Below are 16,835 nucleotides of genomic sequence, written 5' to 3'. Positions count from 1 at the left end.
CTGCACTTTAAAATACTGCTTCTCAGTGGTTTGGAAAGATTTTTTTTTTTTTTAATGTACATACCTCACTTAAAGGATACTGTAGCATTAATCAGATTTATTTGAAAGGTATTATTAGATTTTCTGTACTCTGTACTGAATAGTAGCATATCCATACCAATGATTACTCATAAATCCTGCAATTGCTCAAAGAATAGCCTCGTGATTAGTAGCATTGACAGTGTTACCCTGTGTTATTACAACAGTATGGAAGCATTTTCATAATAACAAGGGATTTAATTGGTGTGAAGACTTATTTGCAGAATACTAAACACATTGGTAAGCAAGGCATTTGAATTTTACATTCCAGGCACCCAGAGTATTATCAGCTAATTAAGTACTGGAAGGGCATATGTACTGCTAGCAAAGGCTGTTCATCTTCTGAACACAAGCTGTTTTTCAGTATTAAAATGGCTGGAACAGTGATTATAAGTTTTATGGGATTTTATAAAATGTTTAATTCTAAGTATGTTTCTAAAACATTCTTTTAAGCAGTTTTCAGGGAACAGTGCATGATTAAGTTTTACAGTGAAGCTGCTCTGTCTAGAAAAATGTGTAGGAACAGTGTTTATATCAGTAATAGAAAAGCATAAATATTTAATCTGTTTCCAAGAAAAGCGATTTTTTTTTACTGGCAGATGGTTTTTTTCAGGTTGTAGGAAAGTATGAATGTAGGCTGATTGGTCTAGGTAAAGGAGGAGATGCATTACTGGGAGTCTGATAGCCTGGGGAGTTCTTGATTATTAACCTGCCAGTTTTAAATTCCATCTGTAATGTACTAATCAAATGCTTGTGACAGTTTAAGCTTTATTGTCACCCTTAAAGCTCTACAGAAGGAGGATTTCCTCTGAAATCTGGTTTCTTACACAGCTGTTAATTATGCCTAGTGATACATTTTGTTAGCTTTTCCTTCCTTCCAGGCCAGTGCTGTTTGCAGACTTAAGTCTGTGATGTTTTATCCTCTTTCCTTGCTGTTCCTCACTTGTCATTGAATTTCTTGGCAGAAGTGATAGACACCACAAGTATTTTATCCTGTGTTCAGACCTTTTATTGTTGATGACAAGTCACCTGTCAAAACCCTACATTTGCTGATATGCTGTGGAATTTACCCTTGCTAGAGGCAGAGTTTTAATTTTTTTTAGGGACTTAATAATTTTAATTAGTAATTAAAGAGAGGGAGGAGCCCATCCCTTTCCCTTGCTTCACGAACCCAAGTCAGCTGGCCCTGCTGTGGGGCAGTACTGGGAGGAGGAAGAGTCCCCAGAATCTGTCAGTAGTAAGAAGCTGGGGTACTGTGTCAGAGATGATATCTAGGCTTGAAATTCTGTAGTGTTTTGGTTTTCCAAAAGGGCTTTATCCAACAGAGCTTGTGCAATAATAACGCCTCAGTAGCTGTGGTGCTGCTGGAGCCTGGTCCTCTGATGAACATGCCAGAGCTTCCACTGTGCACTTACTCTAAATTAAGTAGATAGATTAATGCACCAGACCAGTTTAGTCTTGCAGTATGTTTATGATACCTGTACAACAAAACAAATAATCTCAGCATTGGCAGAGTTCACTCTTTGTGGTGCCACTGGTGTATTATTCACTTGTTTGTTTGAAAGCAGCATCAGGAACCCCTTAATTCCCCAAGCCCCACCCAGAAAAGTCTTTTTCACCTCCTAGAGAGAGCTGCGATGCATAAAGGGCTTATGAGGGGAAATCTTTCATAAGTACAGATGAAGGTAAATGACTGACAAAGTGTTATGTTGTGAAATCAGTCTGCTGGCAGAGAAGGGATCTCAGCAAGTTAATGGTTTTATGCTCTTCCAGCAGTTGGTGTGCCAGCCTTTCAGGGCATCCTGATACAATTTACTTATCCAATTTACTTATCTAATATCTGTAATTAATGTGTGAGCACAGCATCATTGTAAAGATAGAAGATGATGAACAGCACTAACGAATTTTATTTCTGTTATGCATAGTGCTCCTCAGCCAGATTATTGTTAAACCCAGATGTTTTATGACTTTTTGATAATAGCGGAGGGTGTTTTATTCTTAGTATTAATTTGAGTTACATTTTGCAAAGTGAAATTGTTTCTGTCCTTCATCAAAGGAGTTAAAATTGCACTATTGGAAGTTTATGATTCTAAGAGTTCTTTCTTTTTAAAGAGTTGTAGAGAGGAAAATTCAAATTTATGCCCTATATGTTGCCAGTCTGGGACAGGCCAAATTAGAGGGGAGAAACATCTCATGCTTGCAGCTTAGTGTATAGCTAGAATATAAGCCCAAGACTAGTGTGATTTTGCTGTTTTGGTTGAAGAAGCTAATAACTGGTAGTACATGAGAGAGTTTTAGAAAAATTTGATTTGCTTGCTAACAATGTTTTTTCTTCTTAGTAAGAGTTTAATGATATTGGTGGGAAACAAAATTGATGAACCTTTAGCATCAGATTGTACAGAAATAGTGATAAGAAATCGCTTGCCTTCAGTTTAGAAGACAGAAATTTAGATTAAGCACAACTGAAGCATTAATTTAACCTGAGTGTAGAAGTCATGGGGAAAGTCTGCTGCTGTAAAATTAATCTTTCCCATTTGCAGTTATGGGAAGGATAAAATAATGTCAGCATAGTTCTAGTGTAAAAGTCATCAATATACCTTTTCCTCCTCCACACCTGATGTCAGCATGCATCTCATTTACAAAATGTCCTCCTCATCCTCTCCTGTCGCTTGCTTTCTGCTGCTCCCTATCAACCAAGCAGTCTAGACACAGCTTCCCAAAGCCAAGGAAGTGAGATCAAGCACTTACTTGATTGGAAGGGCACTTTCATTTCTGATCCATAGAAAAGTCATCCTGGCTGCCAAACCCAATAAATGAATGAGTTCAGTCATTGTGCAACACCAAAACGGGAATTGTTGGCTGGCAGATTTCAACACCATTCTTCCCAAACCTCTGCCAATGGGTTTGTTGGAGGAACCATAACAGAGTCCAACCACAATTCATAGTGACCTTTTTGAGCAGAAGTCCCAAGAGATGTGTGGTGTCTCATAAAACTCATTAAACTGAATTATTTCCTGCTACTAGCAAATACCAAATGCCTTTCTCTTCTCCTTTTGTCAAGACTGGGACATTGGCCTGGTTGGTTGGTCCCTGTTCTGGCTTGCCCTAGTGGGCAATTAACCACTTTATTTAGGCTAGATTCATTAAGGTAGTCAGGTCTTTCATTTCTGTTTGAATTCTCCAGTCTCAATTCAGCAGCTCCTCCAACAACAGCCACACATATGTGTATTCAGGCATTGCTAGAATTGCTGGTTTGCTGGGAAAAAAAACACATTTACTGCAGGATTAGAAGCTAAGTACAGTGGTATGTCATCCCAATACCTAATTTATAGTCAGTTACATGCCTGCTCTTGGCTGTTATGTACAGGCTGAAATATTTCCATTCTGCCTTAAAAATGGAGAGGTCCAATATTGGGATAGCTTTGCAACTGGTGTGGTGGGAGCTGCCAGGCAGATAGGTCTTTGTGTAGTCCCTCACAGGACTGGCTGGGACTGGTACCATAGGAAGAAGGTTCTGGCTGTGCAGTTGGTCTCTTATTTACTTGGGATTATGTGTGGAGCAATTCCTGAGGTAGCAGCAGTGCATCTGATGAGTGGCAAACACGATGAGTTTACCAAGACCTGCTGAGTTGCTGTGGATCAGCAGCCATGCAGGAACTGGCTGTGTTTGCACAAATGCAAACTTATTTGACTTGGCTTAACCTGAAGGGAAAGAGGGCTTTGCTAATGCATGTTACCTTATTTTTTAGGAGCTAAGACCAGGTGACTGGAGAGTTTCTATGGCTCAGTTGATGTGGATAATATATTTATTTGTGACAAGTGTATCATGTGTCTGACATCTAACTACACTGTCTAAACATCTTCATTAGTGTTTGCAGTATATACTGTATGCACCTGTGTACTAATGTGAGATTTCTGAAGGTCAGATTGTAAAAGATTGTTAAGACTACATACCTAGGTACTGGTACAAGAAGCAGCTAAGCAAGGCCAGCAGCTCTAACAATGTTGCCTTCTTACAAACCAGATGCTTTTGTGCTTGTGTGGAAATTGCATTCCAGTAGAAATTGTGCATAGGCAATAATCCTGAACTAATAGCAAGGCTTTCTCTTGATGATATGTCATCCTGTTAAATGGGAGACCTCTTTTGTATACCTGGTTTGATGTTTCAGTCCACAAAGGACGTGCTGTCTGAAAACTCTGTACATGATGTTTTCAGATAACTTAACCAAATGGATGGGCTTGTTTTGCGTTCAAGAATGTATCTCCTAAAAATAGTATATTGCCATGAAGAGCAGTGCAGTTACTCATCTGTGGATTGCATTTATTGCAGAATTCCTTTAAAGGGGAACAAATTATTCCATTGTTCTCATCTACCAAAAAGTATCGATTAACATGCCAGACTAATTATATAATAATAAAAACTAACAACCAAATACAGCACATTTTGTCCCACAGGAGCACACGATATTTTTAAAGGTCAACATTTATCTGTGCACCTCCTTTTATTACACTTTCTCAAAAAAAAAAAAAAAAAAAGAAAAAAAAAAGAAGGGGTTTCATGATGAGATCTTGGATCTCTCTAATACATAATAAACTTAACCTTTATCACGGTATTGAACTTCATGATCCTGTATGAAAGAAGAGAGCATGCTGCTTTAGAGGCATTTGTGCTGACTGTTAGTTAATCATTTTTATTTGCTCTTTGGATACCACATGGAATATTTATTAAAATTCTTCAGAGCATAGTAAATATGAAGAGAGCTTAAAGCAGCAGAGTAGGAAGGATAACCCCTCTGCAAGGAGGTTATGTGCAGATCCAAGGGACGAGAGGGGATGCATGGTGACTCCAAAAAGATTTCTCCATGAGCAGTCATCCTCCTGTCTGCTGCTGGACATACCTAAATCCCTAACGTGCAGATAGAGCTAGGTATGGACTTCATGCAGTAAATTTATCTGGACTTCTCCACTGTAATGGTTAACATTTGATGTAACTGAAAAGAAATACTGAGGGTTTTTTCTGCTTCTGTGCTCATTTTAGAATGTCTGTAGGATAACAGTGTTTTTGAAATGAAAAAAGAGAATAAAACCCCAGTACTCTACACAGCAGTATTTTCAAAGCTCATCAAACTCAAAGCATTCAAATTTCATCTTGGATCAGGCATCTTTTATTGATGCATTGTAAGGAGTTAAGTATCTTTTCTCAAGTAGACTATAATTCTTCATTGTATATGGTATGTGTAGTTGCTTTAGGAGGTAACTAGAGAATGAATTTTTTTATTACTGATCCTGAAGTAGTGCCCAGAAACTCATAGGTTCCATAAGCATTCCTAATGATCCAATAAAATCATGCTGTGATGGATTGTAGGATGCTGTATTTTACGTCATGATCCTCATCTGTACTAAATTTAAGTTCTTGTTCCCATAATTGAATATTAAATTTATTCTATTCGTTGGCGGACTAGACCCTTAGCAAGTATAAATAGGACTTTTTTTTTGCAGCAGGTGCTAATCTTGTCCCAAATATACAACCTTATTATGGCTCTTTTTCCAAGAAATCCAAGATCCTTTGCCACATTGTTCTGACTGTGCAATAAATGGACTTTGCCTCTAGACTGAACTGAAACATGTGGAAAACCGGAGTTCCTATTGCCAGATAAGTGGCTGTGTCTCTGGGATGGTGATGGTTGTGCCACATTTTAGGGATCTGCCTCCTGCAGATGACTTCTCAAGTAATGTTGAACCATCGCTTGGAACTGAGAGGAATGTAAAAGGTATCAAATAATTTTTCCTCATCTCTTGTGTGTTTTCCCCCTGAGAAGACAAAGCCAGGCATGGCTGAGAAAATGGAGAAAAGGCAGTGGAAATGACAACCATGTGTTTACCAGGCAGCAATGGAAATATTCCCCTATCATGTTGCTTTCCCTGTCCTGCCTCTAGTTTCACCTCTATTTTTCATCCTTTTCCAACTTGTTTCTTTTTCGTAGTACTGGTACATGTCTCAAGCACCATTCCAGATGTAGACAGTCTGTTCACTACCTCAGGAATCCAAACATAACTACTTGGGGTTGCTTTGGGCAGAGGACTGAGGTCAGGACAGGGCTGGTGCCAGCAGGAAAGAGGCATTTCTCCTCTCAGCTGCATCACCAGTCCCTGTAATAAGCATTAAAAGAATCCTACCAGCAGTGGTAGCGGTTGCTCTTTGAAGACACCTCACCTCTTTTGTGTTTGTTTTAGGGATGTCAATCATTTGTAATATTTGTCTTGCTTGTCAGTCAGTACCAGCTTTCCCAGCTGCCTGACAAGGGCCTGGAAAGGTGCCTTCATGTTAAAGCCTCTTTTGTCACTGTCAGTTTTGGTACGGAAAACATCCATCAGCGTCAGGAGTGGGAGGAAGCTGTGCTGTCTCTGTCAAAATCCAGTGCTCCTGGTTAGTGGGTTTTTTTTGTTGTTGTATTTATATACTCCCCCAGGAAATGCACAGGATCACTGGGCTGACACTGTGTTGGCTTCCAGGGACGTAATGTGTAGCTTCCTCCAAGAGCTGACGTTTGCTCTCCATGAACAGTGAGGATCTTCAGAAGTCAGAAGGCTGCTTTCTGGCTGAGTTGATTTCACTGAGAAACATACGTACAAAACTTTTTTCAACCTTGTGTACCTGTGGAGATGAAGTAAAATATGCAGCAGTTGGTTCTTTAATTTTTGTATGGGCAGCTGTTCCATTTGTGTTACTTCTTTTGAGAAATTGCTTGAAAATATAAGAGTCTAAGTTCTCGGCTGGAACATAATCCTGGCTTTCATGAGACTTGTCTCTCCCTGCCCCTGTCAGTGTGCTGTGCCTGTCATATGCCTGAACATGTCTTGCTGTTTTCCTTAAAAATCTAACTCTTCTGCAGGCAACAATTGACAGCAAGGAGTCAGGTACTAACAAAATACATTTTAAAAAGTTAAAATAAAAATGCAAAGCCTCTGCAAGTCAAGCCTTTTCCCAGAAGCCGGGGAGAATAAAATTGTAATGGCTGTGTCCTCATTGAGGTCATCTGTCAAATCCCAAACAACTGGGTAAACAGACTTACTATTAGAGGCAAAAGGAATAAGAGGAAACATGGTAACAGCTCAATTTGGGATATTTGAATGTAAGCAAGACTGCCAGGCCTGAAGAGAGCACCCTGGCTGTGAAGAACTGTGGTAGCTACCAACTCTCTATTTCTGCAGAAACCTTCTCTCTCTTTTCCACCCAGCTAAGAGAAGTCCTTTTCAGAATCCCATTTTCCACTATTTCTTTATATGTCCCTGCAGGCTGAAGAGCCAGATTGTAATGTCCCCTCCCTGGTACCTTTGCTCCCTCCTGTTTCCTGCACAAGAGTAGAGTGGCACTGCTCACCCTCCTTGGCTATTTTGTGCATTTCTCAGGTAATTTACTAATGCCAATGAAAATTAGATAAATTGGGCCTGATCCAACAGTATAAATTTCTGTCCTCTGCTGTCCTCAGGGAGGGATGGCTTTCTTCTGCACAGGTCAGACCACAAGGTTTATACAAACCATGACTAAAAGTGATTTTGTCCAAACTGGATGGCAAATGTATTGTGGCTTTCTCTGGGCATGTTCAGTGTGAAACAGTCTGTATTAGAAGCAGATTTACAAGCTTATTATTTTGGAGATTGTTTTCAGTAACTAAAAAGGAGGTGCAAATTAATGTGTGGTAATCGTGAGGCTTGAAATGTTGGGTGGTTGTTTGGGTTGTTTTTTTTTTGCCTATTGGGTATGTGGATGTGCAATTAAGTGGCTCTTTGTATAGTAAATATTTAAGGGATGTCATTAAGCCAGCTGTCTCTGTGCTCAGGTTTTCTATAAAAGCAACTCATTGATTTCCTGGAAAAGCGACATATTTATCAGAGAAAACCATAAAAATGTGGAGATTTTCTTTGTGACTCTGTAATAAGGAAAGGCAAAGCTGTTTACATGCAGAGTGTCCTTTTTAGTCTGCTGCAAATATTTTATACCACTTTGGCTATAAGATATCAACAATACTTTTCCATGGCTTACTGCTTATGTGAATAATCAGCTAACAGTCTCTTTTTCAGTGGGTATAATTTCATAGAATTTGATACTGGAATGGTATTATAGCTTGCAAATATTTCAGAGTCAGCTTTAATATACATTTTTATACTATGCTAGTGAAGCCACAGTCTGAAATAATTTTATATCATAAGTGGTTCTAAATGAAAGTACTTGCAGATTATTTTCATCACATTTGTGGAGGAAAAGAAGTCTAAATAATATTTAAGTCTATTACCATATGAGAAAATAGTAATTTCAAGTTTTAGCACTTGAGTGGTGCTAAACTCTGGTGATAGAAATAGGTGGGTAAAAGTGCTGAAGAATTAAACCACTGCCTTCTTGTGAGAAACCTCTCTCTGAGCAGCTCTTGGGTGTCCTGGGTAGGCAGAGGTCCAGGGCACTGATGCCATAACTTGACCTGCCTCTTTTTGGAACTGTGTATAAAATGCTTAAATTTAAAAGATTTTTATACACAAACACACGTACACTTATGATCTCTAGTTATAAAACTTATACACACAGACACATGTACACGTGTGTAGTATCTGTTCCTATAAAGGTGACCACTGTGGTTTGTGCTTCCCAAATGATAATATTCTGACTCCCAGATTGCTGCCTTGGAGGATTCAAACACCTGGGAGCCTCTGGAAAAGCAACCAAACAATGAAGCCCCAGATAGAAATTTGATTTCCTAAATTCATGTGAACATGTCTGAATTGAGGTGGGAGAAGGTAACGTTTGTGTGTGTCCTTAACTGCTCATTGCTCTGGCAATAAATAAAATTCTTGGCCCCAGGATCTCGGGCTTCCTGACCACTATGAGCCACACACCATGAATTTTGAGACTGGGGATTTTGCTTGCATAAGTCAAGGAAAAGAAGTGTGTTTACTTGTATAAATTTTTCAATGCCATTTGATTTATGAAACAGTTAATGGTAGAGAAATAAATATTTATTTCTTAAGGAGCATGGGTTCCTTTTTTGTTTTGTTTTGGTTATTTTGTTTGTTTTAAATTTTGTTTGTTTGCTTGTTTTACAGAATCCGAATACTACAAATTATATTAAAAAGTATGCCTGTAGTTTTCTGTAATGCCAACGAGAGTGGAGAGAGGGAACTAACTCATTGTGTTTGATAGGATTTAGGAAATCATATGTCTTGCAGTGCATTGATTGTATAGCATTTATGATTTGACTGAACTACAGTTTCTAGATTTTATTTTTTAATAACAGTTTTAGAAAATTCCAAGTAATGCATGCCATTTATTTAAGGGGGGGGCAAGTTTTTTTACCTGTCTTCAGGTGTGGTGAAGACTGAGCCTTTTTTGTGTTCCTTGATGCATATGTTCTTGGTCTTATTTGTGAGATTTTTCCTTTAGGTTATGTGTGTGTATACATTTTCCTGTATTTTCTTCTGAGGGCTTGGCTGTGCTTAATGCTTGGTAGCTTCTGAAGAGTCACAGTGTCCAAATTAATGTATTAATGTTTCATTTTGTTCATTTACAACACAGTTGTAATTGCTGTGTATGTCAGAACAGTGCATTGCATCAATAACCCCCTCCCAAAAGTGCTAAAAAGGTTTAAAAATATTTTTCATAAACCAGAGTACACAAAAATAGAGAGTAAAAAGAAAGTTATAATTCAGGTAAAGAAAGTTGTCATTCTGAGTAGGAAATGTCAAACAAAAACTGCCTCAGGTATTCTGCTGAATTTTAAAATCTTGACTATCTCAGGAGCTGAAAGTATGCATGGAAGGGAGGTGATTTTTCTTTTTTTCCTTGCTTTCTGCAGTTTTGTAATAGCTGCTAACAGGTTGTCTAGACTGACAAAATTATATATATGACAGTAAAAAGTACAGGCTTTTGGTTGTCAGAGCAACCTGGATATTTTGGAGCAATGGGTAGTAGGGTGGATCCAATAAGATTTTTAAGTGATACACAACAAAAAGAGATGAGAATTGAGCCTCTATTGCCACCCACACTAGACATACAAATAGATTTTATGGAAGGGTTTTTAAAATGTGTTTATTAAGGGTATGAGAAAGGAGAGGAAAGTGAGGCTGTCTAGCTCTGTGGCTTATCTTTTAAAATTATATGGACTGTAAGAGTTTTTAAAAGCAGCATTTCAAAAGTTGCTTCAGGACCTTATTCTATACCTGCATTCTCCTTCAGCCTGCAGTGATGATTATGTATCATTTCCTCTGTTTGAAAACCTTCTTCCTTTAAAAGAAAAATCCATCGTACATTAGGAATATCCCAGTTGCCAGGTTCTGACATTTGCTGCTGCTTTCTGCAGAAAAAATTCATGCACATTCTAGAAAGTTGTCTTTGAAGTTGCTGTAATGATAGCCCTGGAAGTATTTAGTGTGGTGCAGAGCTGCTGGACAGCTTGGGCTTCAGCTGCTGCCCCTCAACTGCAGCACACCAAAACATTTGTGACCTTTCAGGGTTTCTCTTCAGTGGGTTTGTTACAGGTACAGGAAATCAAAAAAGTTCTGTTGTGTGGGAAAATGTAATTTGGGGATGCAGTTTTACCAAGGAGCTTTGTTTTAGTCTTTGAGAAGCTGCTCTTTTATTAAATCTTTGCACTGGGTCTTTAGGCATTAATCTAGTTTTTCTCTGTCATGTTTCTGAGGTGGGAAGTCACCTGCATGGGGAATGCTAAGAAATGTTGTGTAAATAAGGGCAGATTTAGCAAATCTCTGATGGTGCATATGTTGTGTGAGAAGGGCTCTGCACCTTCCTCGATCTGGGCTCTTAGGATCCTCACTTCACATTCAGAAGCCTATTAATTGCTCTGGGTCTGTGTTGCAGAAAGTGGCATTACCTGTTTAGATGTTCTGGCTCTGCTGTACACTAGCACAGTGTATAGCTGTTTAAAACATAGAAGCACTGCACTTGGGACTTGCAAACAATGAACTTGGTGCTGTAAGACCCCACTAAGCCTTAGGGACAGTAGTAGAACTCTTCAGAACTCACTGCTTTCCAGATTTTTTCTGAGTGCTTCCATTTCACCCAGGTTTTTGTATATCTGAACTGTTTGCATTTTAAAAATCAAGGATAAAGATGTTCCTGCTTGTCTCCTGTTAAGTTTCCTTATGGTACCTAAAGCAAGCCATGGTTTCTGTGGGAAGGACTGAGCAGCACTGTAGCTGGAACAGAGAAACAGATTTTTCTGTACTTTCCTCTTGAACTCTGACTGGAATTCATTCCTTTTGGTCTCATTCTCCCAAAAAACGGAGATTAGTAAAATTGCAAGATTTAATAACATCAGAATTAGAAATCTTTTACTGTACACTCAAATCCAGTTTTAATCCATAAAATTGCAAGATTTAATAAGGTCAGAATTAGAAATCTTTTACTGTACGCTCAAATTCAGTTTTAATCCATAAACAGAAACACTTACGTGTGCTTGCATACAGGATATAGTATGTGTGAGTGGTTACCAGTGTGTAAAATTACCTGTCACAATAACATATGTATATGTGTTTTATTGAGACATAGTAGGTGAAACATGAAATCTGCCAAGCAATTGGTGATATTTAGTACACTCAGCTTTTAGTCTGTCTCTGGAGATGGATATGTAGCAGCTTCAGATTTTTAATATAATACAGCACATAAAAGTAATATAAAAGCATGAAGGTTATATTAAACTATCAAAAATATATTTTTTAAAATTTGATACTATTGTCTGCCAAAGCTGATGAGACTTGTTGGACTTCCTTTAATGACCTCAATATTTTGCTGTGTTTTAAAATTAGATTTTAAGTGAGAAAAGATGCTTGTTTGTATTCCCCTAAGCCACAGTAACCTTTACTTTCTGAAAAGCTGATAGAGTGATATTGCTTACTCAGTTCTCTATTAAAAAAAAAGTACTAAACAAAAACCCCCACCTCTATTGACTTGAACATACCCTGTCTTATTCAAAGCTAAAAGATTAAAGGAAAATATTTTTTTCTTTTGTTCCTCTTTAGAGAATAGCTGTATTTTTAAAATAAGATGTGAATAACTCTGGAGTACCTTTGTACATCTAAATTTAAATGAGAAGATGTCTTCTCACTTCATTCCAGATCAGCACAAAAGAGCATTATTTTAATAACAAAACGTCAGATAGGAAACATTTTTGTGAGTTACCTGGAACATTTTTCAGAAGCAGCTCAGGCTGTGGGGGACACCAGTGTCTTTGTTTAGGTAGTTCAGGCACAAGCAGTTCTGCTCTTCAGGGTCAGCAGTGCAAGCAGAGCAGATTATTAATGCTTGTTTCTACATTTTGATTTTAGAATCCAGTGTTGTTCATAGAAAACATTTGCAGAAGTTTTAAATTCTGAATAAAACTGTTGAAAAAGACTTGAGTAGCCAGACATTAAATAAACTCAGACCTCTCAGGAGTCTGTGTGGATACTGGATGTTATTAGTTTGTGTTTTATTTTCCTTGTGAGAGCTCAGTGCCTTGAATTTCTTCTTGGACTGTTGACAAGGGTGACATTGGGCCCTGAGAGGGAGGGTGTTTTTGGTTTGTTTTTATAGAACTGGGGGTTATTTTTGGTTTGTGGTTTTGTTTTTTTTTTTTTAACAAGAGCATAGTGCTTTATGAAATCTATCTGCTGGATCAGCAAACATTTCAAGCCCTGAATCTGTTGATATATTGCCAAAATTGCTACCCTTGTTGCTGAAATACTCCCTTTCATGAAAGTAGATACTGGTTTATCAGTCCAGCATCTCTTTTGAAGAAGATAAGTCAGATCAATTGGAAAATGTCCTCACCTGCATAGGGTTGGAAGGGCATGTACAGGTAGGTGGCTTCCACTCCCAATTAATAAAGAGGAGGATTAATGAGCTGTTTGGTGATTTTTAGTACATCAGCATGTTTCGGTTGCTAGGTCAGTGTTAACGTGGGTGGTATAAACTTCATTATAAAGGTATTCTTGTATCATGAGATTCAGGAAAGTAATAGCTTTTATTCTAAAATTGTTCAGAAATTGCTGTATGAACATGCAACACCAGACCAGCTCCTAGTGCTCACAGAGTATTGCTGTGGTTCTTATTTACGTCAGTTGGAAATGGGGTTGCTGATGATGCTACTCATCTATTGAAATCCAGCTTTGCCTGGTTTTCTGTAATTTAAGGAGGGAAAGTAGGAGAGATTCAATACTCTCTAATCTGAAGCTTTGAGCAAGTAGCTGCTATCCAGGCATGTTCTGTAGGAATATGGCATGTTTGGAAGTCTGTGTTACTGCACTGTTGAAAATAATAATACAAAATTGAAACCATGCATGCCAGACTAATTAAGAACAAAACAAATAATTGAAACCATTTTTTTTAAAAAAAGTAATTTTTAATTTTAGGAGGCTTTTTATGTTACAAACAATTGTGCTTCTACATCATGTCCCTTTAAATTCAGAGCCCCTCTGCTAGTGTAATTCTCCTTCTCTGTCTGAGCATGGCATCTGCATCATCTCTGTGTGCCACTTCTGACCATAATGCAAATTGGAGGCCAGATGTGTTGTTCTGGATGTAAATTGGAGCAACTCATGGTAGAATCTGTCTCCAGTTCATATTCATGACTGCAAGTGGGAGATGCCTTCTGCATGGATAGAAAGCTCTAATGAGACCATGTTCGTTCACCCATAGCCATATCTGTGCCACCTAATCTCTTTTCTGTACTAACTGCTGAATCAAGCTCATTTAATTGTATTTTCAGTTAAATCCTCTGAAGAGTGAATATGAGAATAAACAAGGAATCACGTTTAAAAGTCTTTAAAGGAAATGCTTACTTTTTCCTTGGCAATTGCACTCCTCAGCATGGATGGCTGCTCTTGGGGGCTGGGGAAAGGCACTGTTTCTTTTCAGCCTTGCTTCTCTGAGCACCTGAGGCACTGCAATAGCCTGCACCTGCTGGGACTTTTTTCTTCAGAGGAAGTTTAAATAAACACCAAGAGAGTATTTGCTTATCCGTGCTGAAGTAATAGCAGAGGGAGATACCCATGAAAAGGCACTGTCTGTCAGCAAAGTAAATATCCTATATTGTGATTTTTGTATGCTTGACTAAGGGCAATATTATTTTTTGTCATCATTTGAGAGCTTGCATGAAGGATGCTATTCCCACTGTGAGTGTCAAAAGGGATCTTCAGCATCTTGCAGCAGATACTCTAAACTCCCTTCTCTGATGAAGTACCTTTTGTCAGCAAGTGTGTGTGTGTGTTGAAAATTAGCAGTTCCTTCAGCATGAAAACCTTGACATTGAATATAATTGAGGAGGTTAGTGTCAGCATGTTCGTAAGTATTACCTGTCATTTGAAATATGACAGTGCTATAACTGGAGGACCTTGGGGACTTCAGTGCTTTGGCACTGCCATCTGACTGCCTTGGAGTCTGCGAGACGACAGCCTTCCCAGTGACTTTGACCCTGAGATAATTAACACAGCCCTGGAGGCTTCTGCCTTTTGCTTTTGTGCACTTGTTTAATAAGATGTTTGTTGCTCTGCTTGTCTCAGATGCAGTGGTGTGCCTGTAGGGACATGTGGGGGTCCTTCTCATTCTGTCACAGTTAGCATGTATAGGTAATGCTGTCTGAGCATCCCTTTCTTTCCTTCCCAGCAAATTGAAAATATTACCATCAGTTAGCCAGCTAGATTTGGTGCCTTCATGCATTTCTGAGAGGCTGCACATACCGTTTTGGGATGAAAGCAAGGTGGAGGAAGGGAGAATGTTTGAAACTTGACTTTTCTTCTGGCAGTTGAATCAGACAATAACGTTGAACAGGAAAATACCATCGTGGGATGACAAAACGAGAGACAGCACAAATGGTTTGGGGCAGGAGTGAGGGTTGCAGTGGTTGCTGTCTGGGAGGTTGCAGCCTCAGGGTGGAAGGGTTTCAGCTTGACACCCTTGGAAAGATGGTTTCTGTAATCACTTACATTGGTCAAGGCTGTGGTGGTTTAGCCCATGAAGTCTTTTTTTGTGTGTTACTAAACAAACAAACAAACAAAAAAAGTGCTTTTAATAAGAAAGGGGAAAAAAAGGGGCTGAAAATTTTTAACTATCTATGTTAAGACAAACTAAACCCAAGTGTTTTTATTTTTCTACTCTGTGAAACGGTGTTTTAGAAGGTTTTGGACAATTGAGCTGTTTTACTCCGAAGAAATTCATGCTAATACACAAACTCACATGTCTGAGCTTCTTTTGGATATTGTAAGAACTCAAAGCAACACAAAAGCCTAAGTAATCAGTTCCAATGGGTGTCATTATTGAGGCAGGGTACTTTCACAAAGGTGCAGTTCTAACTACTACAAAAGCTTGACAATATCATCTTGTTTCTGGGGAATTGTCTATTCAAGGAAACAAATCTTAAAATGTTCTTCAGGGTTTTTTTTGTTGTTTTTTGTTTGGTTTTTTTTTTTTTAAACAGTTGGCTTTTTATTTAAATGTGTTTACTTCTGTAGGAGAACACAAAGACAATGAACACAACGTGAAGTGAGAAGCCTCAGAGAGAGCTGTGGTTTCTGCATTTCACTTTCATTTCATTATCTAAACCAAATGAAAACTGGGAAGATGTCTCTGTACACCCATTTGGCTTATGGGGAGTATCATTCAGAATTAAAACTGGGAATCAATGGAAAATAATATTGGACAGTGAGTTTGGCTGATTTAGAGAAATGCCTTAACTGAAGAAGCATGGAAAATGCTGTCAAATGGAGTTGCAAATATTGAAAAGATTAACATGTAAACCACAATATAGCTGTAAGGACTAGCAGTGTAGTAATGTATTTCAAGTTCCTTAGTGTATTATCTACACTGTCATGCTAATACAGAATTTTCTTCTAATAATCCAGCACTACTTCAGGAGTTAAAGCCAAGATGACTGAAAGCTTCAATATACTAAAGACTCATTCTCTAGTTCTTTACATTATGAATATAAATATCTTTTCAGTTATAGGCATTAGACTTTCATTGTATAGCCCACTATTAGGTATAAAACATATCAGAAAGCTGTCTACATTAGGTTATTGAAATTGTACAGATTTACAGTTCTTCTGTACCCTCACTTTGCAGATATTAAGGTAAAAGTAATGAGAAAGAACACTAAGAATTTGACATAAGTGCTATTGGGATTCGACTTTCATTTAGGAGTGCTATGTACTTGTTTGACATGGACTTTTGTATTTGTTTGTTCTAAAGCAAAAATCCCAGCATGTGTTGCTTAGTTGTAACCTGGCTGTCTAAAAAAGCAGTAGTGTGATACATCATCCTCCTCTGCTCTAATGCCTTTAAGAATAGAGTTGTAGATTTAAATACACATCTTAAAGAAATTGGCTTGCTTGGGAAAGAAGTGCTAAACTTGAACCTAAACACAAGAAAATTCACATTTACTAAGTGTAAATTTAAAATAACTTCTTGACTGCAAAATCACATGAGTATTTGGATAACTGCAAGTTGATTCTCATGAAACTTAAATTGGTGAGAAAGAATATTTTTTTTCAGTAAAGATAATTATAGGCAATATATTAACTGTAGCTAATATTTCTTACTGCTTGCATTTCAGTTAGCAGTGACAGAAGACTTAAACCTTCAACAGAATATGCAAACTCAAGACCTTACCAAGCATGATCCAAAACGTGTTGAAGTGAGTGGGACTGTTGCTTGGGGCACAGCCATTGAAGCATCTGGGCTCTCACACTGCTGCTGCCATTGTGCTTTGGTTAAA

This window comes from Calypte anna, chromosome 9 (assembly GCF_003957555.1).
Source record: "Calypte anna isolate BGI_N300 chromosome 9, bCalAnn1_v1.p, whole genome shotgun sequence".
In the NCBI taxonomy this organism is placed as follows: Eukaryota; Metazoa; Chordata; class Aves; order Apodiformes; family Trochilidae; genus Calypte; species Calypte anna.
This window is presented reverse-complemented; position numbering follows the sequence as displayed.